Raw genomic sequence first — 25402 nt, 5'->3', positions numbered from 1 at the left:
ATTTGAGGGAATTTACATTTTTAGGAGCTGACAATGCAGAGCACCAGTCACAAAGAGATGGAGGAAGCTATCAGTAAAAATGTTTCTTAATTAACTGAAACAAAGTAATGCCTCTTGGCACCACTGAGACCCTATGCTACAGTCAGAGCACCGGAGAGCATAAGGCTGTGTGTGTCTGTGTAGCATGAAGCTAAAGAAAGCACTGGCTGCAGGAGTCAATGTATGTGTAACTGATGGTTTTCGTGTTTGCCTAAAATCACAGAATCACAGGTTGGAAGGGACCTCAGGGATCATCTAGTCCAACCTTTCTAGGAAGAGCACAGCCTAGACAAGATGGCCCAGCACCCTGTCCAGCCGACTCCTGAAGGTGTCCAATGTGGCCGAGTCAACCACTTCCCTGGGGAGATTATTCCAACGGTGACTGTCCTCACTGTGAAAAATTTTCCTCTCGTGTCCAATCGGAATCTCCCCAAGAGCAACTTGTGTCCATTCCCCCTTGTCCTCTCCATGGGACTCCTTGTAAAAAGGGAGTCTCCATCTTCTTTGTAGCTGCCCCTTAAGTACTGGTACATGGTGATGAGATGCCCTCTAAGCCTCCTTTTCTCAAGGCTGAACAAACCCCGTTCTCCCAGCCTATCCTCATATGGCAGCTTCCCAGGCCTTTGATCATCTTGGTGGCCCTTCTCTGGACCCCTTCCAGCCTGTGCACATCCTTTTTGTATAGCGGGGACCAGAACTGCACACAGTACTCCAGGTGTGAATTACTTCAGCACAGAGAATAAAAGCATTATTTTTGAAGGAAGAAGCCAGGGAGATCTTTTATGTCTGGTCTTTTGTCCTTTGGGTGTGTTGTGCAGCCTGGCTGTATTTCATATCTGACTGCCGTTCATCACCTATTCTTTCTGGTAGAGCACTCAGTTCTGGTAAGCTAGCCTTAGCAGCTATGTTTTTCTCAAGGCTGGACCATTACCAGCATTGCTATTGAAAAAATATTTGGAAAGGCATGAACAAATTAAGGGTGTAGTAAAATCAAAAGCAGTGATTTCTCCTCACAGACAATTAAAGCATCATAAATAATCATGTGAGGATTTACTTAGGGTGAAAAACATTGGCAGCTCTTAATAATCTGTTCCTATGTTTCAGTTACCACAAGTATTCAAGGACTGGCGTTAATTAAAGTACTTCTAAATGGGATATTACTACTGAGTACAGTACTAATAGGCTTATTTTTCTTCATTGCTGTGTATTTACCCTGTATATGCTCTGTCTCTTACAAGCTAATTTGATATATATTACTCCTTTACTATATATAACTCCTTAAATGATTTGCAGAACACTGTAAACAATTTATGCATGGTGTGTGGGTTGCCTAAAGTATTGTACATAAACTTATCAGGAAGATGGAAATACAGTATCTTTTACAGGAATTTATCAAGTCATAATGAGATTCCTTGAGATCTCAGAATTCACTTTGCAAGGTTGTTTACATTTATTGCTTTAAAAAAAAAACTTTTCTCCAGAAGGTGCCAGACTGATAAACACAGCTTTTCCTTATGTGCCACCAACCTCACAGAATCACAGAATAATCAGGGTTGGAAGGGACCTCTGGAGAACATCTCCTCCAATCCCCTGCTTGAGCAGGCACACCCAGAGCAGGGGGCACAGGAATGCATCCAGGCGGGTTTTGAATGTCTCCGGGGAAGGAGACTCCACAGCCTCCCTGGGCAGCCTGTGCCCCTGCTCTGGCACCTGCACAGGGAAGTTTTGCCTCATGTTTAGCTGGAACTTCCTGTGTTCCAATTCGTGCCCGTTGCCCCTTGGCCTGTCGTTGGGCACTATTGAAAACAGCCCAGTCCCATTGTCCTGACACCCACCCTTTAGATATTTATAAGCATTGATGAGATCCCCCCTCAGTCTTCCCTTCTCCAGGCTGAACAAACCCAGGTCTCTCAGCGTTTCCTCCTAGGGGAGATGCTCCAGCCCCCTGGTCATCCTGGTAGCTCTCCGCTGGACTTGCTCAGGCAGTTTCCTGTCCTTGTTAAACTGGGGGGCCCAGAACTGGACACAGCACTCCAAATGTGGTCTCACTAGGGCAGAGTAGAGGGGGAGGATGACCTCTCTTGATCTGCTGCCCACACTCCTTTTAATGCATCCCAGGATATTGTTGGCCTTCTTGGCCACAAGGGCACGTTGCTGGCTCAGGGTCAGCTTGCTGTCCACCAGCACTCCCAGGTCCTTCTCAACAGAGCTGCTTTCCAGTAGTTCAGCCCCCAGCCTGTACTGGTGCCTGGGGTTGTTCCTCCCCAGGTGCAGGACCTTGTACTTGCTCTTGTTGAATTTCATGAGGTTCCCCTCGGCCCAGGTCTCCAGCCTGTCCAGGTCTCGTTGGATGGCAGCACAGCCTTCTGGTGTATCGGCCACTCCTCCCAGCTTGGCATCACGAGTGATCTGTCCTGTGGTTGAGATTTCCCAAGCTCTCAGTTAAACTAAGGCCTTTCCTAATCTTAAACAAATGCTGTGATTGACTCAGTTTGCTTCATTCCTCTGAAAAAACAATAAAAAATGAGGAACGGAGGGGGGGAGAATTTAGATGTCTTCCCCTGTCAGGGCCACATTCCAGTTTGCTAATATTTTAAATAGATGCTTGCCTAGCTAGCTATTATTCTCAAGTACATCTCATTCTTGCTGTGCACTTGTAGTTATTTAGTTTTTGTTTTTATCTTTGTGGGGGGCTGGGGGGAGGTTCTGCGTGTAAAGCCTGGAGCTGTTTCAATAAATGAATTTAACAATGCTAATACAAAATGAGTGTACTGTAACCAGAAAGTACTCTCAGAGCCAGAGAAGAATTTCTGTGGTCTCTAAATAAACAAGGTCTGTTACAACAAATAGACGGTTGTAGCTCCCCCACAGAGGCAGATTTCAGTGTGCTGCAGGATTTTCTTATAGCACAGTAGAAACGTATCTGTTTCTATATGAACACACACATATGCATACATGTATGAGAGGCAAATAACCTCTCATTAGATGGGAATTTATGGCTTCCAAATTACAAATGTGGAGACGCTGTGATTTACTACTTTCTTGCTTCATAGCACATTAAGTTGTATTGATATAATGTTTGGATGGAGAGCTCCTAGCTCTTAGGAACGAGTTTGAGGGAACAGCTGGACTAGTTTATACTGTAAAGAATTAAAACCATAGTGCTTTACTGATAATTTTTTCCAATACTCTAAAGATTTAAATAACCAGGAGAAAACTTGTAATAATCTTTTATTTCTTTTTAATTCAGAAGTATTCTCCTTTCAGTTATGCTTTTCCTACAGCTATATTTTTAGGGTTAGAGAAAATCGGTTCTGATCTTACAAAACAAAGCATTTTTAAACTTAAGTAATGGTATTTAGGTGGTAAGTCTCTATCCCAACCATCTTTAAGGAGAAAAAGAAAGTAATAGAGTGCTTACTAAGAAATTATGTTCATTAATTGAAAGTTGGAATCTACTTGTGGACCAGTTTTACTGATTTAAGAAATAATGCCTCTTTTTTGAGCAGTATTTCATGTGTCCAGCAGACTTTCTGATTCACATTTTCAGTACATGTTGCAACTGGTAGACGAAACATCAGTCTCTAGTGAGCAAACTAATAGTGATTTTGAAAGTATTTTGGAATAAAACACGAGCTTCCTGTGGTAGACAAGGCTCTTGAGTTAAAGGAGTACTAAATCTTTAAGTCACATACACAAGATTTAGAGAAAAAAAGTATTGTTTATTTTCCCCCCAGTGTTTTATGATTATGACTGTCATTTTGGATACAAAATTATTTTTCAGAGATTTATGGAAAACAATAGAGACACTTTGGATAAATATTACCAAAATAGAATTCTGAAATTTTGACTTTACCTTTCAAAAACTAGACACCTGGTAATGAAACTGGGTAAAAAAAACTTAAGCAGTTTGTATAGCAGGTGCATTTCTTTTATTAGCAAATACATTTACACCCACCTAGAAACACAGGCACACACACAGTTTTCTAAACTTCTAACCCTGAAAACTTGAATCAAGACCAAAAAATCAGTTGAGGCTTATTCAGACTGTTAGTATCGTCACTTAGCGTCATCATGTGTAAAACATCAGCAATAGCAAACTTAACTAAGAATTGTATTGATGGTATGTGAGAGAAAGTAAAACCTATATTGTTTCCTAAAGTAGCTTTGCAGTGTTAACAGAAAGAGGCAATAAAAAGCAGTTTATTGCACAAATACCTCTCCGAACACACCCAGTATAACTGCAAATCAAAAAAAGGACCTCTTTTACATATATAAAAAAATTCTCATAATAACTATACATAAAAAGGTTATATTAGCTCATGTAATATTTCCTAGTAAAACCTTAACTTTTTGATCATTCTAGATTCAATAATAAGTACTCTGTCAACCTCTCTTCGATTTCTTGACATAAAGGCTTCAAAAGAGGAAAGTCAGCTGCAGTAATCCTTTTCTTTCCCCTGCTTGTTTAAATATTTCCAGTGTTCTTTGAGTCCTACTGTACTGATTCACTGTTAGTGACAAAAAAAATTCAAATTAAGGTACGAAGAAAAAGCTATTGGAATAACCAATATCTTCACAAACTTAGGGATGTTTCCTTTAACATTTCTTAAGATTTGCATAATCTTGCGTCATTTTGAATCTGTGTTACACATCATTTTCTTAAAATAAGCAATGAGATACTTGGTTTATATACCTATAGACCTAAACTGAATACCTAAGTCTATTTTGATTCCCAAGCCTGAAAATGCACTTACGCTGTTTAGTTAAAAATGCTGGGTTTAGCTTTCAATTTGCATAAAAATGTTTTCAGAATTGGCATGGTTTGCTTCTGCTATGTATCTTTCTTGTACTCTCTGTTTTATACGCCTACTGAGATCCTGCACTGCAGTCACTACCATATGGGAAAGCAAGTTTAATTTTACAGTGGAAATCCAACACTGGGTAATCACATTGCCTGTCTAGAAACAGATATGCATTAAGAGTAAAAACCTCTTTACTATGACTATGATTTTTCTGAGATTATATACAGAAATTCTAATGTTATCCCCTAGATTCCTTCATGCTAGATATTTCTTTTTGAATTTACCACCCTTTCTGGCTTGAGACCAAAGAATTAAAAAAGGGGAGTGGGGGAATAGGATGGGCATTTTAGACATTCTTGTATCTATCCAACCTCAACTTTTCCATTCTGAAACTGAGTGGAACTTGGGTCAGGTCTGGCGCAAATGGGAGGTGGCTGGTTTTAAGCCCAGCTTTTGGTTTAGATAGGGAATAATGTCTATGCTGCCTGCACTGGAGGGCCAGCTGCCGGGGCCTCAGAAAGTGCAGACTGCTGTATCTCAAAGTGCTGCAGTGAGCAGTGGCTGATTCTCACCAGATGGAGTCAGACGCGGCTCTGCTGGTAAGTGGATGGAGAACAGCCTGTTAATGTGATCTGACACGCTGTGCACATGTCCTCGGTACTGTGGCAATCACACAAAAAGCACAAGTGCTGCAGGAGATCCAGTGAATGCTCCCTGCAGAATTCAGCTGATATCTTTTCAAAATCGACATGGCAACTTGTGACAGGTACAGTCTAACAGCCATATGTCTCTTGCCTAATTACAGGAAAAGTTGCCCGTGTGCCTAAAATTAGTCAGAGAAATAAACTCTCAACATAGGGATGCTCAGCATCACAGAAGTAAAATACTGGCAAACCAGAGAGAGCAGAACTTTAATTAGCGTTGCATGAAATGCTTGGGCGCCTGCAGTACCTGTCAACGAGGCAGGATTACAAAACCACTGTTTTGCAGAATTAAGGACCTTGTCCACACGATTTAATGTCCAGCAGCCCTGCTTGGGTGGAAGTTTCCTCTCCCAGGTGCCTACACACTAACTGCATGTACTCTTCCCATGTACCTGGGGTGGAAGTCAGTTCACACGTCTGAAAGCAAAGTGAGCATCCCTGGCAACACACCAGCCCTTGGTACTCACTCAAAACGTGTGCAACTGTTCTAAGGAGATAAGCTATTAATCAAATACTGACAGCTTAAAGTAATTCTTCATAACCAAACTGCTACTCAGTGGTGGCAGTCATTCATAGAGTCTTTAAAATAGTATTTTTTTCTTTTTGTTTTTCTTTTATCATACACACAGCTACAAGTAGCATTGTGTAGCTTCCCTCTTTCTGGAATCTTATACATTCAGGCAAGCACCAGGTCTTACATATGTAAATACGATTATGTGGGAATAACTTGAGAGAATGTTTTTTAAGTGTTTTAATTGATTGATTTAAATTTTGACAGTATACAGGAGTTCAAAACAGGCCTAAAGTCCCTCTGCAGACATATGCCTTGCTTTACCACAGTCAAAACTGGAGAATCAAGTATCTTTACATGAGAATAGCTCCAACTGTGGTAGCTATTTGGGGAGTGAAGTATCCCACTGAACTTTTCCCTCAAAAGCCACAAGCCTAAAATCTCAGTCAAACCGGAAGTGGTCTTGTCCTTAAAGAGTTTTCAAAACAGCTGCCTTTTGACCAAATTGACAGCTTCTCTTCAGGGCCGATACTGCAAAGAACTACAGCAGTGGTATGGAGCTATCTTGCGTAACTACTAGCCGATTTATGCTAGTTTAGCATTAACCTCTAGTTTAAAGAACATACATGTAATAGGTAGCTTGGAAAAAGAAAATGTGTTGTAGACTTTATGCTGCAAGATGGCAGACATTTCACGTAACCTGAAAACGAAGCTTTAAATGCTCTTCGTGCAGCTTAGAAAAATAGCTTTGTAATCATGTCTGTGTTTAATGCATTTCTTCAGACTGTAGAGGGGAAATGTTAAGGTTGAGGGAGGGTTTTTTAAAGACTCTCAGACCTCTGAAGGACATAATCAAAGCTAGATAATGTTTTCTGCATTACTGAAGAACAGAGATAAATGTTTCCTAATTGGGTCTGTATTCTTTCTGACTATTTTTAAGCACATTGCTAAGACACCTAAGTTTGGAGAGACGTTTCCAATTGCCTGTACAATACCATTAGATAACGGGTGTCTCCACAGGATCAATTCCTATTTTAAAGGAGACAGACTGAGGAAATTTACAGTTAGAAAGTTTTTCTTTCTTTATAAAAGGGCACAATACAGATCATGAAGAATGGAGTGCTATGGCTTTTCTGTGAGGAAAGCTCTTAAGGTATTAAATTTTGTCATCTGAAAAGAAAAATGTCGTAACTTGTTTCTCAGAGCTTTTAATGTTCTTTTTTTACTTTTCTGCTTAGTGTAGGTATAAAGCTGCCCAACACACAAGCAAGCACCTATATAAACATTTAATACTGCAGTCTGAATGAATTTTATTACTCAACACTACAGATGCCAAAAAGCACAAGAATTAGCTTTTACTTGGTTTTAAAACAATTCTGCAATTTCCAATAGCCAAAGATGGCACAGTAAAGGCTTTTATGGCCTGAAAATAAAAGAACCATCTAGAATCTGCTACTGTTCTGAAAACATTTTAAAATATAAACTGTCTTGCTCCAAGCCAGCTCCAAGTCACCTACCGGCTGCTAATTTCCACACAAAAGAAAATCAGTTCTCTTCATTCCTTTCCTCTGTCACCTATTTATGATTCAAACTTTTGGATCATTATTAACACACACTGCCCCAGTTCTTTTGGAAATCATTAAAAACTATTAAAAGTCTGTAAATATATTGCACTGTAGACATAGGAAGTTGAGTGGGAATGTTGTAAAGTACTTGCCAAGTAAAGAAAATATTTCAGCAATATTGTAATTGGAAATCAGAAAATCTTCTGCCGTTTCTCTTTATGATGCCTCCCGTTTCCAAAATATTCTGGTTTTAGGTTTTTCTCCCAATTTAAAATTTATTGGGTTTTTTGTTTTGGGGTCTTTGTTTTAAGCTTATATACAAAGTGGAATTGAGATTACAAATTTTATTTTCCATTTAATTGGATCACTCATCCTTTTGCTAGATTGGAACCTCTGACAGTGCCTGACCAGGAACATAGCCTCAAAGTGTTCTTCGGCCCTTCAGTATCCTCAGACAAGCTGTTTTCCACCTCTCGGGGTTTTAACAGCAATGCTGCCTGGGGGGCTATGTCAATCTGCCTAGCAAGAGAGGGGCAGATATAGCCTCTGTGCCACTCAGACTTTTAGGGTCTTGCATTTGGGACAAGGTGCTACAGGTTGGACCCCTTCTGCATTGAATTGAAGAGGTGTTTCCTGACCTGCGGTGGAGAAGGATTCCTTGATCCACTGCAGAAACGTCCAGATGAAGTCTGCTTGAGTCATGGGCTAGGCTGCAGCGTTGCCGTCAAAACTGTAAGTTTGAGAGTTGAGCTGCGTGACACCTCTAATGTTGAAGGGCCATTCTCTTACAAACCTAAGTATATTCCATCCTTCAACATTTAGAATTGTAACATATTTGAAATTAAAGACTTTGGTGTCAAAATTTTAATATTGCCAGGTGCCATACATTTTAAAAATACTTGTTTTTATATAGTATTTAAGTTTTCCCTGTTGATTACTTTGAAAGTAGCTGGGCTTTATTCATATTGAAGGCATCAGGTTAGGTACTGCTATGTGTGAATAACAAGGGTAAAATGTGGTCTTTAATGTTTTAGGACTAATTTTCTTGCACTATTTTTCCTCTCTATTACATTTTAGCTGTAGAGACTTATGCTACAGACTAAAAAGCCCCACAGGAGACTGAATCACGCATGAACTTTTATACAACTTTCTGTTTGAACCTGGTGGGTTTTTTCACCTTTCTTATCAGAATGGTCAATATTTTACTGAAATGTTGGCAGATGGGGAGCAGGAAGGGTGCCAACTGATGCTAAAGTTTCAGCCACAACAGGGAAAAAAAATAAAATAAAAGAAAGAAAGAATAGCTGGAGAGGGTTCTATTTTTCTGGAATAATGACCTTTCTCAAAGCACTTGGTTCTTCTTGAGCTGTGGCTGCTTCCAGTCGTTTCTTAATGTGTAAGCACAGCCGGGTTTGAAACTGTTCCAGGCTTTAGGTTCCAACTGTTCCATTTATCTCCAGCTTGACAAGGTAACATGGTAACCATTATATTAAGCCACAAAAGGAAAAGTCATGAGATAAATTGTGGCTTTTCCCTTCTGTTCTTTATTCGTGGTTTGTTTTTTTTTTTTTCTGTAACCACATAGAGTAGATATTATACAAAGTTTGATGGAGCTAGTATTTCTCAGCATATAAGGATGAAGTTTTGATAGTTACAGTTTGTTGTGACAAATCTTTTATATTAGTGTGGTTTTATAATTTGTCCCTGCAGCTCATAAAAAGTAATAATACAAATATTAAGATAACTTTAATGACTTGCAATAAGCACACTAATGCTTCAGCCCATGCAGCATTATGTAGAGGCTGAGAGCTTTACTGGTGATACTGCTTCCCTTACTGGACCTGTTTTAAAATTATACTCCCTGCACGCCTTGCCCTTTAATAAAATGTCCCTACATTTGTTTCCCTCATTTGCCATGAAGTGTGTTACCTCCTGAGCACATTCAGAGTTACATATTTTGAATTAAGACCTCTTCAAAGAAACCCAACCTGTTTGAAAGAAGAAAGTATAAGCTGGCTAGCATAAGAAAGATAATTCCTGCCACGTTTATTACAGCAACACATCTTTATAAATGATCCTGAGTCATAACACAGCATTTCTCAGTCATCAAATTTCTGGTCTCCAGACAGTCAGTTATAATTTTTTGTTTGGGCTTGGTTTTTTTCTTACCTGATGTGCAATTCTGTGCTATTCCAAGTAAATCTGACCCGTTCATATTTAACTGTTGCAGACCAAAGCCTGAATTTGATGTAGATATTGAGCAGAGTTTTATGATGAGCTTTTTTTTTTTTTGCATTGAGTGGTGTGTAATGATGTGTGAATGTGTGCATAAGCATTACAGTTAGGAAATCAGCATATAAACAATGCCTGCTTTATCTGCCTGATTCCAAACAAGGTGTAACAGTTTGCTTCCTGCTATGTGTAAATTTGTTCAAATGTTCTGCTTTCTGTTGCTCCGGTGGGGATAGTTCTAATTTGTTCTTGGCATATGTTGCTCCTTTCAAAATTAAAAAAAGTTAAAAGTCCATCAGTCTAAATTTTGCAATCTAAATCTAGGAGACTTCCATCAGGATTGTAAATAGAAACTAAGCAGGTACTTATGTAGTGAGCAACTAGCACCTCTTAAATAAGTATATGTATATATATTTTTTTCTTTTTTTTTAGGAAAAAAAAAAGGTTAGGGTATGCTTTATTCTGTATTGGCTTACTGCAGGGGAGGTACCTTTAAAGATCTGATCATTGATAGGAAGATTCAGGAAATGTAGGTCTTCCTTAGCAGCTGTGCATTAACAAGGACAAAATTATGCAAATCTTAGATAAGTAAACTTCCAGTTACATAGTAATTTTGAGTGATAAACATAAAATGAGAATAAGTCCACCTATAAAGAACTGACCAATAAAAAGGGGGAAATGCCTGTCCATATTCCATAACAGATTCATGGTAAAGTTGAGTCTTGCAGGATCAGTACATCCTTCCACTGTATAAGTCACTACATTCACCCACTTTTACACTGAGATCAGAATCTTCTGCTTGACTAAAACATAGTCGCTCTTTTACTAAGTCTGATCTTTTGGAAAGACATCCAGGCTTAACTCGGAGACAAGGTGCGGGGGACCCACTGTGTTTCTTGGTAGGGTACTTAAGTGATTAATCACTGACAGACATCTAGATATGTGAGCAAGTTTCTTCAAGTCTCCCGAAAGAGCTACACCTAAAAAGACAGCAATGCTTGACAGTATTAGTAAATCAGACCTGATAGGTCATGAACATGCTCAGTTAGTAAAATATGATCAGGCGTAAATGATACTTTCAATTTACAGTGGCATATTTTATTTAAAGCTGTTCAGAATTATCCACTAAATTCCTGCTAATGTTTCAACAGATTAAGTTCAGAAAATTTGGTTGTAACATCTAATTTATTCATATTCTATCTGCAAAATTTTCTTCTAAAGTAATTTTGAAAACATACGTTTGAACTCTAATGTTTTCTTTCAACGAGAACAAAGTTTACCCCTGGCAGAAAGGAAGAGAAAGGCCATGCAGACAAGTTTGGCTAAGTAATGACATGCCGTTCTTAAAGAGTTTAAGTGAATCAAAGCGAAATCTTTAAAAAAGAAAAAGAAAAAAGAATGGCTGTCCATGGAAATCGTAATGAAGGCAAATGAAATATGCAACAAATTAGTGGGACCAAGAGGGGAATTTTACAAACAAGTAAAGCACATTGAAAAAAAAAGATAAATATATGTTTCTGTAAAAGAAACCTCTGAATATTACTAGACAGATAAATAGTGAGGGAAACAAATTTCTTCGTTGATTTTCACTACAGGCAAGATGAAGATAGGTATCTGATACGTATCTTTGCAAGTATTTTAAGTCAAATGTTACTATATTAAGTGTTATATCCTGGAGAGTTTAGGCTGAATTGATATGTCTAAATTTCAATAAGTCATCATTCCTGAATATAGTAATTTATAACTGAGAAAGGTTATGAATGAAGCCACAAGGATGCTAGCAAAACTGTTTGAGCTGTCATTGAATTGAGTTATCTTTCTGGAAGATAAAGATTGAAATGGTCATGTTTATACATATTATAAGACTTTTTTTGGTTGTTAATTTAACTAGTTAATCTGTTAATGAGTAATTTTTGAGAAAGCCCCAAGTAATGTTAAGAATAAGTCATAGGGCTTATGAAAACATTGAATTTTTGTAGTGAAAACCCAAGTACTGATGAATATTTTATGACTTCAAATACCTAGGAAATACATAAAAAAAGTTTGACTTGTATACAGCTCCATGAAATTACAGATTATCAAAAAGAGAGGGCTAAGATATTAAGATATGTTCTACTATTTTGTAGGGCAGATAATAAAAGAATATCAAAATGTCCTATAAAACAAAGCTCACTTTGTTCATTTGGGTGTCTACTCAAAAAATACCTAAGGCAGTTACACATCCACATAGTATGTGGAAAAAAAAAAATCAATAAAGTATAATTTTTACAAGTATTTCAGGAGTGAATGAGTGAGTTTGCTTTCTGTACAAGCTATAGGCAACCAGTAAAAGATCTTGGTGCTTTGGTCTGCATAAGGTCAAAAAAATCAGGCAGCTTTGGTGTATTACACCTTGATGTGGCTAAAAGGAAAACCAGAACTCTGGCAAAATTTCAGTTTCTTTTAAATTTAACTGTAGCACTGAGCACTGAAGGTCGTCTTTTTTTTTTTTAACTATCTATTTTGGCAGCAATTTTTTTCTTATCGTACTTTTTTTATCCTTCAGCTACTGTTAGAGTCTGTTGGCTTTAACTGCCTCTTAAATGTTTTTTCTGTGGGGAATATAAAATACAGAATAGTATAAAAATGCTATTCAAAACTTCCTGCTTCCTACTTACTTTTTTATCAGAATAGATGAATAATGGATTAAATTAAAAGGTTTCAGATACAAAATGGATAAGAAGCGACGTTTATTCAGTGTAGCTTTGGCTATGGAATTTGTTGTCATGACCCTTTCTAAGGCCTATTCTAAACAATTATTTCAAGAGTTGTGATTAACATTTATTTTATATAAATATTTGGCACAACTAAACTGTTGTTAGAATAAAATAAGGACGCTAAGATCTGAACCCTAATTGACTGGGTTTATGAAGAAAAATTGTCTCAGAGACTGCATAATTATACTTCCTGGGTTTGTTACACATTTTTGTGAAGGAACAGAATCTCAGCAGACAGGTGTGGATATATTAGAACCTAGATTTCAGTGATCTTGGCAGTAAATACTTAGAGACACTCAAAAACTTGATAGTTTCATAAAGTGAGGGACCATTTTGGCATTAGCACTAGTGGTAATTGGTGACAAGTCAAATGACTAGCATTCACATTTGGGTTTTTGTGATCAGCATGGAACCCCTCTGAAATGTAGGCAACATTTTCCTTTTCTGATTTCATATCTATCACACAAGACCTGCTTATCTGTGAACACGTAATGTCTTTTTCCTTTCGCTACAATTCAGTTTTCTGGCTTATGTCCATCTTTTCCATAAGACTCTGACAATTTTCAACTTCATTTTGAATATCTGTATTCAAATGCAGATTTAGTCTTTGTAGCCAGGACGAAGTAGAAGGCATCTTTGAAGAAATGCTAATAACAGTGTTGTGATAAGGCATTGCTCCTTAGATATACCTTCCTTCTTAAGAACATTTCTTTGAAATCTAGAGTAAAAAAATAAACCATTTTGCTTTTATCAACATAGCTTTAATGCGCTCAGAATAGCGTGTCTATATAAACAGAAAAGTTGATAGGTGATAGTGAGCTATTCATTTACTGTGCTGAATGTGGGAGAGTGTGCTTTATTCCAATCCATAAAGGGATTTTGACAAAAACAGCTGGTTTTGTTCCTTTTCTTCTTTATGATTTAGCTGATTACCGTCCTGCATTTACTGAAATGACACACCCGCCCTGGGCACCTGATAAACAATGCTGAAAGCTGGTTTATCATCTTCAACATGGAGATGCAAAATGCTGCAGCAAAGAAATTACTTGGATGGGAAATGGTATCAGGGTAGCTTGAAATCTAATGTATAAAAATATTTTTAACAAAAAAAAGGAGTAAAGTATGCAAAGCCTGTAAATGACACTCTTGTGTGAAATTTGAGAGAACCATAAAAACTGCAGATTCTGAAAGATTCTGTCTCTTTAAGGCAGAGAGAAAACTTTCTTCATTGAGAAAAGACCACTGAAGAGAAAAATGTCACACACAAGTCTACTCACAAGATACTGTGTGATTTGCTGCATTTATCAAGTTACACAATCATACTTAACAATTGCAAGGTAGCTTTAAGGTTAAAGAAAATTCCTAATAACTTTATTATTCTTTCTTAAAAGCAGGTGAAGTCCTTTTAACTGCATTCGGTATCATTTTTCATATGGACCCATTAGAGTTAATTTAGTGTATTTGTAGAGATAGCTCAGTCATCCCAAATTACTTTTCTGTCTGATGTTCGAGCCTTTGATAGCACACTTTGTGTTTGAATTGAATTTTGGAGAGACACTAAGCATGTTAATTAGATTCCCATTGTGCTCTAAGAGGGAGTTTTAGCAGAAGGGATAATGTTTAGCATTTCAGTTGAGCACTGTTTGCAGTGCACCTACCTCTTTCCTACAATATTACATACAATTAGAAGTAGACATTTGTAGCATTGACATGTTCACTATCTAATTAGAAGTTGCTAAAGGCATATGTGGCCTTTGGATAATATGCATCTAGTACAGAGTAATTTTTTAAAATTCCATTTTTAAAAGTATTATCCTGAGTTTCCTATTTAAGTGTTACTATATTCTGTTACAACCCTACTATTTTATAACACTGAAATGTCACGGATACTTGACTGGAACAAAAGTATAGCACACATCAGCGAAACAGGGAAAATATGTTAGCTGATCCCTGTTTGCACGACACTTTTTAAAATCTTTTTTTACAAATGGGGCAACAGCGTTAGGGGTCTCGGTAATGACAAGGAGAAGAGGCAAAGGGCTTTGTCTGCTTTATTCACAGTCACTAGACCGTGCTGGTAGGGCGAAGTGTCAGGAGGCATCACTGCCTGTCAGCATGTACCAATGCTTATGTTGGCACTCCCGTGATTTAGAGCAGCACTAGGTGCATTAGTAGGTGCACCTGAGAAGATGAGGACAAACACTTTCCCCTGCAAACCTGTTCCCATGGTCAAGAGTAAAGCAGTAAAGACCCTCCTCCATTTCCTTGTTCATGCTCCTAATTCTGCTTCCAGGAGGGGTTTGGATGCGGAGTCCCCAGATCCAGAGCCCACCCTGTAAGCAACAGCTGTTTAATGCTTCCCATTTAATCTGATGTGGTGACTCTCAGATTGAGGTCTCCAAAGGAGATGGTGATAGGAAGTTGAGGCATAACAAAAATGTTAACTGTGCGTACACACAAAAAGAAAGAAACATGAGAGGGAGAAAAGGAAAACCTAGCAAAAGAAAGAATGGAGTAATGAAAATAGTAACTGTACCAGTGAATAAAGACATGACACAAGAGGGAAGAAATGAGGTGGAACAAAACGAATTTCATGATTACTGATCTAAAGAAGATTGAAATACAGCCTATGAATTGAACAAAAGTGGCATTTATTGTCATGCTCATAAAGGCCAACAAGTTTAATTTGCAGTTGTTGGGAAAGTTTTAAGATATTAGAAAAATATAAAAGAAATGCAGGAGGAAAATAGAGGGCAAGTCATAAACTTTGTAACTTGCCCACGCTGGCAGTGTTTGGAAGTAAGGAGTTGGGTGAAGGTGGCACAGCTGAGCAGGGGGGTCCTGGAGAGCTGCTTCTCTTAGCGGGTAGCATGTCAAGGGAGGGACTCCAGGCATTGACCACCAGCAGAAAGAATATGGATCTGCTAGAGAGAAGGGATGTGGCAGCTGTGAAAAGATCTGGCAGTAGGGAGACACAGAAAAATGAAGCCCAAGATGAGAGAGAATTGAGGTCAAAACAGGAACAGATGTGCACTAAAAATAGAAGGACAAGAAACAGATAGATACAAAGATCCTTGCAAGTAGACAGATACCAGGGAGGAGGGAGAGACATCTTATTAAAGGAGAGATGGAAAAGCAATGATAACACAACAGGAAGAAAAAAATAACAGTGCAAATTAAGAAGCCTCTTCCCTCTCATTCAATTCAAGTCATTCTTATTTAGCTCTAAGTAAATCACCACTTGAATCCTCAGCCTGTGTTATTACTTGGAAAAGAAATTAACCTTATGTAAAGGGCACTAGGGTAGACATTACTGAATACCTCTGCAAACTTGAGATAATGACATTAAGGGAATTAGTAGAGTTAAAGTACAGTCTACATTTAGTTCTAATTAGACAAAAGATAGCAGCCAAATTGCTACATAAAATTTAGATAGAGAATTCAAACAAGTCACAGAAATTGTGGAAATTTATAACTTCTGGGTCTAGTACGAGTCCCTGGCTTCTCCCTAATATACCTCCTCCATTCTGCCATTTGTTCCCAATAATTTCACATGGTCTGGGAAACCAGACCCTTTCTTGGTGGTAGGCCAGAACCTCACCTCAGTCATACCTGTATCTGAGTCCCCAGCAAGTACCTGGCTGGTGTTCCTGGTAGTATGAGGTTGTTTCTGGCAGCAGGACAGGGAATGAGAGTGAAGTTTGTATCCAATAGCAACAAAAAGAAAGAACTGTAACCTACCCTGTCAAACTTCTTTAGCCTTTCTCTCCCACAAACACAAAAGTATGCAAAAGGGAAAGTATCAATTCAGCAACTTACCCATTCTCTTTTCCCCATTTTCTGCAACATTTCTAAGGAAGATACTCCTTAGTTATAACTCTTTAGGCCTGTATCTGAAAGAGAAAGGACAGTGTGAGAAAAAAATTGGAGTTTGAAATCTCATTTGTCTGAGAATGGATACTGGGACACTGTCAGAGCCAAACTGGCAAAGTGGATGGAGAATGTGGACGTTTACATTTTGTGTTCTGAAGTGGAGTAACTGTACTCAACAACCTGGTTATTTAACTTCCAAACATCAGTATGCAGTAACTAGTGAATATCACAAAATGTTTATCTTGGCATTTCCAATGAATTCCTCAAAAATAGTCTTGTGATTCCCAAACATCTAATTTTCTTGTTTCACTTATGTTGGTATTTAAAACAGACCTACTTGCCTCTGAGTTACAACCCCAAGGGCTTTCCTACAGTGCTGAGACATAATGGCAACAAAGTGACCCTGTGAATAGATTCTGGTTGCTTGTTGAAGTATTGCAATTTGAAACTATGCTTTACATATGCATAGATAAGCCTTCTGTAATAGCAGGAAAACCAAATGTTTTTCTCTGTCTTAAATGAGAGATCATAAAGGATTCATTTTTTTATTCTTGTTGCTGGCATTACTAGCTTTATGCCATGCACAAATTTTCAAAGAACCAGGTGAAAGTAGTTTTACATGATTTCTTATGCTTTTTTTCTTTTATTCTCGTGTTTGCAGCAGACTTTCTCCTGTTTTTCCATCTAGCAGTTTTGTTATTATTCTGCTTTTAAATTCCTTCAAGTGATGTTCAGTAAGCTGTGTGTATAGTCTTTCATCAGGAAGAAAGAGGACAGTTGTAGATTCTCTGCGCACAAAAATAGCATTTTATTTTTATGACAGGGCTATAAAAGAATTGGTACATTGGTACCAATTAACAAAATTACATTGGTAATTAACTCACCCAAATGGCTGGTCTACATATATGTTCTTCAGTTTACATGGGAAGGTTTGACTTATTAATTTCCCTAGATTTGTAGCAATCCATTAGCAGCCAATCCGTAAGCAATCTTATCCATTTCATGGACCTCAGCTTAAGGGGAGGGGAGGAGCACAGAAAAGGCTAATTTATTACTTATCTCTGCCCTTCTGCCTGAATTTATAAACCCCTTTCCACTTGCCTCTGAGCCCACATGCCATTTCCCCTGTATTTATGATTTTGTAACTTCTTTTACAGCTACAGTATTGTTTCTATGGAAAAATACGTGTGGGTGTAATTACAGGCAGCCCTCAAAAATGGCTACTGCAAAAATTTGGGTTTGGTGGTTTTTTTTCCAGCTTTTTTGTTTCCAATAGGCGCCTACACCTGTCCATAAAAAATGCACTTGATTATAGAGAGGGAAGGCAGGAGATAACACTTTGAGACTATGACAGAGGGAGGATAAAGACCATTCTCTCCCAGAAAAATGTGTGGTGTGCAGTACAGCCTTGGTGCTTCCCACTTCTACTTTGTAATGCAGCTTAATAGGTGACAAATCTAAGTTGTCTTTGTGGCAGAGGAGGATGCAATGGAGTTAGTAAGGAGAGTCAGAGTGAAGAGCCCAGCTTCCCTCCAGCAGGTTGACATACAGGAAGGGTAAAAATAGTACGGAGAGAGAGGAGAAAAGAAACCTTGACAGTTCTCCTTTCCAAGTTTTTAGGAGCAACAGATGCCTTTGCTAAGGAGTGGTCCAAAAGGAAGTAAAACAGGGGTGAGGGAAACTCAAAACCAAGAAACACTGGTAGAGCACTTGTGTGCAGTGGAGGGAGGGGACCCAAAAATGATTCACAGGTGTCAAAAGGATGCTGTTGTTCTTAGGGCTGTTAGAGAGCATGACAATACTTTGAATGTAGACTAAAAATGTACCTTGATCAAATACGCATGGGTAGCAAGGTAAATCATATACCAACAGAATCACAGAAGAGCCCAGGTTGGAAGGGACCTTGAAAGATCATCTGGTCCAACACTTCATGGGAAGGGGAGCCTGGGAGAGATTATTGAGCACCCTGTCCAATCGTGCAGCATAACATCCCTGAGCAGGAGACTGCATTATGGTCCCATTACTAATGCATAGAATTGACTGCTCATTTGCAAATGTTCCATTAGGGCCTCCTGACAAAACTTCCCATAACCATATTTGTGGCATATTGATCTGGGACTTGTTTTTTCTTGACAAATGTGTATGAGAACTACTAGGGTCACATGGGTTGTTCTCTGTCACTGTGAATTGAGTGCACAGTCTCAGCACAGTGGCTCTGTAAACAGGCTTTTCTTTGGATAGTCTATATCATCACAGCTCCCATATCACATAGTCAGATCCACATAAGCACGTAGTCCATACTGGCATTTGCAGGCTTTTCTAGAGAGTCTACAACTTTGCATACATGATGTTTGAAGATGCAAATACAAAATTCAATAATTCTGAATTGGCAAATAATTTAAATTGGCAATAATTGTGCAAAATACAATATAATTTTTAAAACGCAAAAAAAAAACCAACCCCAAAGGGCACTTTTTCTTTACTTCTTGTGTCACCTGTTACATGTAAAAATAAGCTAGAACCATGTAATCTAAAAGCAGCTTTGTCTCCAGGCATTTCATGAATGGTCCATCCTGCAGTGTTACCAAATTTTTGTAGCTGTTACAGACAAGAAAGTTATGTTTCTAATAAAACTAGTGAGGAAAATAGTTAGGAGGAAGGACATTGACCTGGGACTCTTTCTACCTCCATTCCCTCACCCATCCTACCCTAATTAAGGAAACTTCTGGAAGGTTTGGTGGACTGATGAGTCATTTGAAAACTAAGACATCAAGCGTCATTTTTTTAAGCATGTTACATCAAAATTAGGTATGTTTATATGATGCATAAAGTCTGAGCTGGAGCCTAGTTTTGAGCTTCCAGTTCAAACGGTTGAAATACTGAAGTCTCCAGGCACTCAGGGACCTTCTGATCTAGAAGAACCAATTGTCCCCCTAACTAAAGCTAAGTCACACCATACATAAACTGAGAAGAAGCAGAGGAGAGCTGAGCCATTTGAAGGAGTTCTGCTCAGGCACTGGGTGGAGCAAGGGGAGAAGCAGCACACTCAGCTCCAGGGATCCCGCAAGCCCATGAGGATCCGAGGGCAGCAACTGCAGGAACTGCCCTTGTATCCCTGTTCCCAAGCTGAGCAAAAGGCACCAGCACTGCACAAGGCTCTTCAGCCAGTTCTGGGAACCACCTCTCCAGAATTATTGAATCCTCTTTGGGCCACTGAGGTGCAAGTGATAGTTTTCTAACTGATGCCTGTGCTCGGCTGAAGGGAAAACAGCAATCTTAAAATTTTATACATTTGTAATGTAGCTCTGGGTGGACTGAACAGGAAGTGTGGTCGCAGTTCCAGAAATGTAGAGCACTGAACTGCATTTTGTAACAAGCACCACTGAGCAACCTGCCTCACTGCTGAGTAAATGGACTAGGACTCAAGTGATCCTTTCTTGAAGACAGGAGCAAAATCTTCTGATTAGGAAGAAATGTCTGCTGACTTGGCTTAACTCCCCCACCCCTTCAGATTTTTAGGTCCTAAACTCTGTGATATAAATAATCTAATGCTCAGCCAGTTTCTGCACACAGCCAAAACTGCCTCAGGGAAGGATTGCATCACTACTATTTATATTCAGTTTTAGACAATTGTGCTGTAATGAATATTTTCACTGTACCTAGTCAGTGGAGTGTCAGAAGAGTGCTTGTGCTAACCTATTTCTTAAAGAAGCTTTGGAGAAAGGTTCCGTGCTGAAGATCTCTCTTTTCCTTGTGTAAATCTGATTCACATCTCTTGGTAGGGGTTTCATTCTGCATATATTCTGAAAGCAGCTTTTGTAAAGCCCTATATACTTTGTTTGCAGTGCACGTTGTGAGAAAATGTTGATGGATTTAAGTGGAAAATTTCAGCTGAGGTCAGAAACAGGCTAAAGTGTGAGGAAGGGCAGTTTAGAAATAGCATGACATATTTGGGAACGAACAGCTTCTTTGAGAGCTGTAAGTATAGGAAATATATCTAGATAACAAAACTTGTCTTAAAAGGTAGTTAAGGTATAGAGAAGCATCAGAAATTCGTAGTTGACATAATATATGGCTATAGCATAGTTGTTTTCACAGATATGTTGATAGTTTTCAGTCTTGAGTTTGTCACCCATCAACTATGCAAGGGTTTATAAAATAAATTTTCATTTAAAATGAAGTTGTGTTCTGAAATATGGGCTTGTGGAGTTCTGGACTCATTCTCATTCAGTGATTTCTGTATGTAGTATGTGTTAACTGCTAAAAAAAGGCCTTTTTTTCCCATTTGCCGTACTTGCAGTTTGCATGCAGTCTTACACGTCTTCAACATCTATACTTTCCTGTACAAATAAGACTAGCCCTGACACTGAGCAATCTGATTTTTTACTGTATTATGGCCCTGATTTCCCTGATCTAAACTCATTGGTTCAGCTGCACTCAGTATCTAAGAAGAAATTTGTGAATGTTCCTGTTAATAAGAAACAGATATACACAGGTCTCCTTAGATCACTTTAGCTGAAATAACAGAAATGAAGAGCAAAATGCATTCTTAATTCTTCAATCAGAAAATTGGACTATATGCACCACAGGGAGCCAGACCCACTGAGTGAAGCTGTCTAATGCTTACAGAGGAGTTTCTGAGAGCAGAGGCATATATAATTGATATCATGTTTCAAGGGGACCTGTCATAGTATTGTTGGCATATGGAATAATATTCACTTAGTGAACAATTTGAAACCACTGTCTCTTTCATCCCATTAAACATCTACATGTTTTACATGTTTGTGTTCTTATTTGTGAAGTAGAGAAACACCATTGCCATTGCAGAATAAGGTATAGAAATGGAAATGAGGTAGATATTGGCTGCCTGCATGCCAAGTATTTGCTGCCTATTTGTGGTGAGATGGCAATGCAATTATCTGAAAGCTATCATGTAGGGAAATTTACTTAATATGAAATTTTTAGATTTGCCTGTATTAAATTATCAAAGTGATCTGTTTGGCCATAAAATTTTATTTCCATATAGAATATACAAATAATGTGCATAAAGTATACGGAAGTTACACAAAATACTACAATATGTGACCTCTAATTAAATGAAAAAATCTGTTATTAGGGGGATGGGTATCTCAGGAGACTGGGGTAAAACAGAAATTGCCACTGATAGGCATAGTTCCAGCTGGAATTCAGCCAAGGCAGCAGTGCTGGGAAATGGTTCATCATCAAATGGGAGATGATGGCTATTTGGAAAACAAGTTTTGTATCCTCAGATTCCTAAGCCATCTCCCCAACTTTACAACTAATACCTGCAGTAGCCTCTCAGAGAAGATGCCAATGTTTGTAAAGATGCTGGTGATACACTATTCTCTCTTTTCTAAAAAGTGACCCTGCTACTTAAAAGTTAAGATGGTAGAGCCAGTTGCATAAGAGAAATGCAAAATCCCCAGCTCAGCTAAGAATGAATTGAGTGGCAGAGGAACAGTGAGAATCACGTTTTAGGACTGGAAAGTCCCCATGTTTCACATGTAAGAAACTAATATAATATAATGCAATAAATATAATATAATATATACAATAGCTGTTGAATGCGTTTTACATATAGGTCTAGAAATGTCAGCATATTGTACCTGTATAGTGAACAGCTTTTGGAGTCAAAATTCTGCCTCTGTTTTTCCCAAAGCTCAGTAGAGCAAAAGGCTTAGAGCTTTTTGGCACATGGGTGACAACAGAAGGTTTGATGCAAGGGAGTTCTGAATACATGGAATAAATACAGCTGAAATAATCTACCAGTGGAGTAGGAGGCTCTAGTTCCACATCTGTTGTTCTTATCTCACCAGAAGCAGCCCTTCACTGCACAGTTTCTACCATGTCAAATAACTTGACTAAATAATGCCACATTTGATATTCATTCAGAGGCTGTGACAGGAAAGGAGCAAAATTGTTTTCCAGTTTGATATCTGTCTGCACAGCCCATAGAATTTTACCAAACCCTCAGTCTAAGTATACATTTTTGAGAGATATATTATCACACCCTAAATACTTTGAGTCCCAAAAAACCTACCAGATAAGAGATAATCAATTTGCATGTTTAATAGCCTTCCAGGTAGAAATTTTCATCTTAATTCAGAGTTGGATTTCTCCCACAACAGACTGCAGACATTGGATATTCTTAGGGCCTTATTTGCCAGATTGGATAAGCAACATTTTTGGACTTTTTACGTGTCCACAAACCCACTATCTGTGCCATGCAGAAAAGTTGAACTAATTGCTTCCACTTCTGAGGAAACTGTTCTATTTGTCAGGATGTATAAAGTATTAGAGGAGATCTCCATCAATCTCCTGCCACAGTGCTGCTCCTTTCATTGAATCAGGTGAGAGCCTGACAGTAACTCCAGAGGCTTTGTGCTTAGGCCCCTGCTGGGAACAGGCATACCAGTGCTTTCATAAAGGCAGGAATCTCTGCCAGAAAGATAGGATTTGTTTCTTGGCACAGACCCAAATGTGCCCAAACTCCTGCCAATCCTGTCTCTGTTGGTGGGAAGGGCTTATAGTTTCCAGTTCCTCCTCAGATATAATTTTTCAAATATCTTGCTTGTCAAAGAGGTAACGTGTCTTCGTGGGACCAGGGGTACCAAGGCCGGCATCATGCAGGTGAATGAGTCTGTTTCTGGAAGGTAGCGGCTTGTTCACAGCTTGGCAGAAAACCCAGCCAGAGAGGAAAGCAGGTCTTTGCTGCTGCTGGATCTCAGCCATTCCTGAGATGCTCCAGGAGGGCCAAGGGAGGAGCCAGGATGTTGCTGGGACTGCAGCTGGCCACAGTCATGTTGGACACTTGGCTCCTGGAAACAGCTGAGAGTGGGAACCTCTGCTCCTCCTTTACATTTTCTGGTCAAGACTATCTAGGACACTTGTATTTGATCTGGATTTCTTAGAGGATTAGGACAATCAAACTATTATATCCAGTGTTATCAAGTTCAGATGATGATTTTTAGTTCAAAAAATTAATAAATGAGTTTTCAGTGGAAAGTTATCTTTCTCAAAGAAAAAGGTCAATTTGAATATCTGTATTTACAGGATTTACAGGATCTAATGTATTTACAAAGAAGAATATTAATGGGGGGAAAAAAGTTTTCTACTTGGTACTACTGAGTAGATGTAGTATAGAAACCTGAGTAATATTTTAGTTTGTATTAGTTGTATAAAACCAAGCATTAAGATGAAAGGTATACTTTGTAGTCTCTACTAATTAAACCTCTTCAGTTGGAAGTGCCCAGTGCATTCTTGCTGCCTGGTAAATAAGGGTGATATAGAAACTACCAGGATTGAGTTTCAGTTATATCAACTTAAGGTAATCTAGCAAGGAAAAGTATTTTAGGTGCTTCTTTGCTTTCTTGCCAGTGATTAAGTAGGGCACCAGTCTTGGTTTAAACTTTGAATTGCCTAAGTGAAAGTGCAGGATTTTTAGAAACATATATAGAGGACTTCTGTGTATCTAGAAAACATAAAATCATTTAAGAAAAAGGAAAAATTTTTAGATTTCTCAAGTATAGTGCTGGGCATATTTAAGATATGTTAGAAGTAGCACAAAAAGAAATCTACTCATTTTACTCACTTCCTCTATGCTAGAATAATCTTTACCAATTTTATGCAGAAGTGTTTTACTGTAGCATCAGTTATGCCAGAAATTCTAACTTATTGGAACTCAGCTATTTCATGCTCAAGTGATTCCTGGAACAGCAGGGGGATTTTCATAAATACATGATGGGGCAGATGTTGTACTGATATCTGCTTAGTGAAAACAGACTCCCAGTTTGGGTCCCCATCCTCACTAAGGGCAAATTGTGCCTGACAAATTTGGTGGCCTTCTATGATGAGGTTACAACGTTGGTGGATATGGGAAGAGCAACTGACATCATCTACATGCACTTGTGCACAGCTTTCGACACTGTCCTGTACGACATCCTTGTCTCTGAATTGGAGACATACGGATTTGATGGATCGACCACTCGGTGGATAAGGAATTGACTGGATGGTCACACTCAAAGAGTTGTGGTCAACAGCCTCATGTCCAAGTGGAGACCAGTGACAAGTGGTGTTCCTCAGGGGTTTAACGTCTTTGTTGGTGACATGGACAGTGGGATTGAGTGCACCCTCAGCAAATTTGCCCATGACATCAAGCTTTGTGGTGCGGTTGACATGTTGGAGGGAAGGGATGCCATCCAGAGGGACCTTGACAGGCTTGAGAGGTGGGCCCATGTGAACCTCATGAAGTTCTACAAGGCCAAGTGCAAGGTCCTGCGCAAGGGTCAGGGCAATCTCAAGCACAAATACAGGTTGGGCAGAGAATGGATTGAGAGCAGCCCTGAGGAGGAAGACTTGGGGGGGTTGATGGTTGATGAGAAGCTCAATGTGACCCAGCAATGTGTGCTTGCAGCCCAGAAAGCCAGCTGTATCTTGGGCTGCATCAAGAGTTGTGACCAGCAGGTTGAGGGAGGTGATTCTCCCCCTCTACTCCCCTCTGGTGAGACCCCACCATCTGGAGTGCTGCATCCAGCTCTGGGGCCCCCAACATGGAAGGACACGGGCCTGTTGGAATGAGTCCAGAGGAGGGCCATGAAGATGATCAGAGGGCTGCAGCACCCCTCCTATGAAGACAGGCTGAGAGAGTTGGGATTGTTCAGCCAGGAAAAGAGAAGGGTCTGGGGAGACCTTATAGCAGCCTGAAGGGAGCCTACAAGAAATCTGGAGAGGGACTTTTGGCAAGGGCGTGCAGTGATAGGATGGGGTAATGGCTTTAAACAGAAAGAAGGTAGATTTAGATATTAGATATAGATAGATATAAGGAAGAAATTCTTCACTGTGAGGGGGGTGAGGCATTGGAACAGGTTGTCCAGAGAAGCTGAGGATGCCCCATCCC

General features: G+C 39.0%; 1 protein-coding gene and 1 long non-coding RNA gene across 2 annotated transcripts in view; one reads left to right on the top strand and one right to left on the bottom strand.

Annotated features, from left to right (window-relative positions):
- SPON1 (spondin 1) overlaps positions 1–25402 on the top strand; it is a 206069-nt gene that overhangs the window by 111956 nt on the left and 68711 nt on the right. The gene's annotated exons all lie outside the window — the stretch shown is intronic.
- The window catches only part of LOC142057929 (uncharacterized), a 363120-nt gene continuing 348028 nt past the window's right edge, over positions 10311–25402 (bottom strand). Inside the window, exons 8-9 of the long non-coding RNA XR_012660809.1 lie at positions 16432–16505; positions 10311–10836 (exon numbers count right to left, since the gene is read on the bottom strand). This is a non-coding gene — a long non-coding RNA (uncharacterized LOC142057929). The remainder of the gene's footprint in view (positions 10837–16431; positions 16506–25402) is intronic.

This window comes from Phalacrocorax aristotelis, chromosome 5 (genome assembly GCF_949628215.1).
Source record: "Phalacrocorax aristotelis chromosome 5, bGulAri2.1, whole genome shotgun sequence".
NCBI lineage: Eukaryota > Metazoa > Chordata > Aves > Suliformes > Phalacrocoracidae > Phalacrocorax > Phalacrocorax aristotelis.
This window is presented reverse-complemented; position numbering and strand designations above follow the sequence as displayed.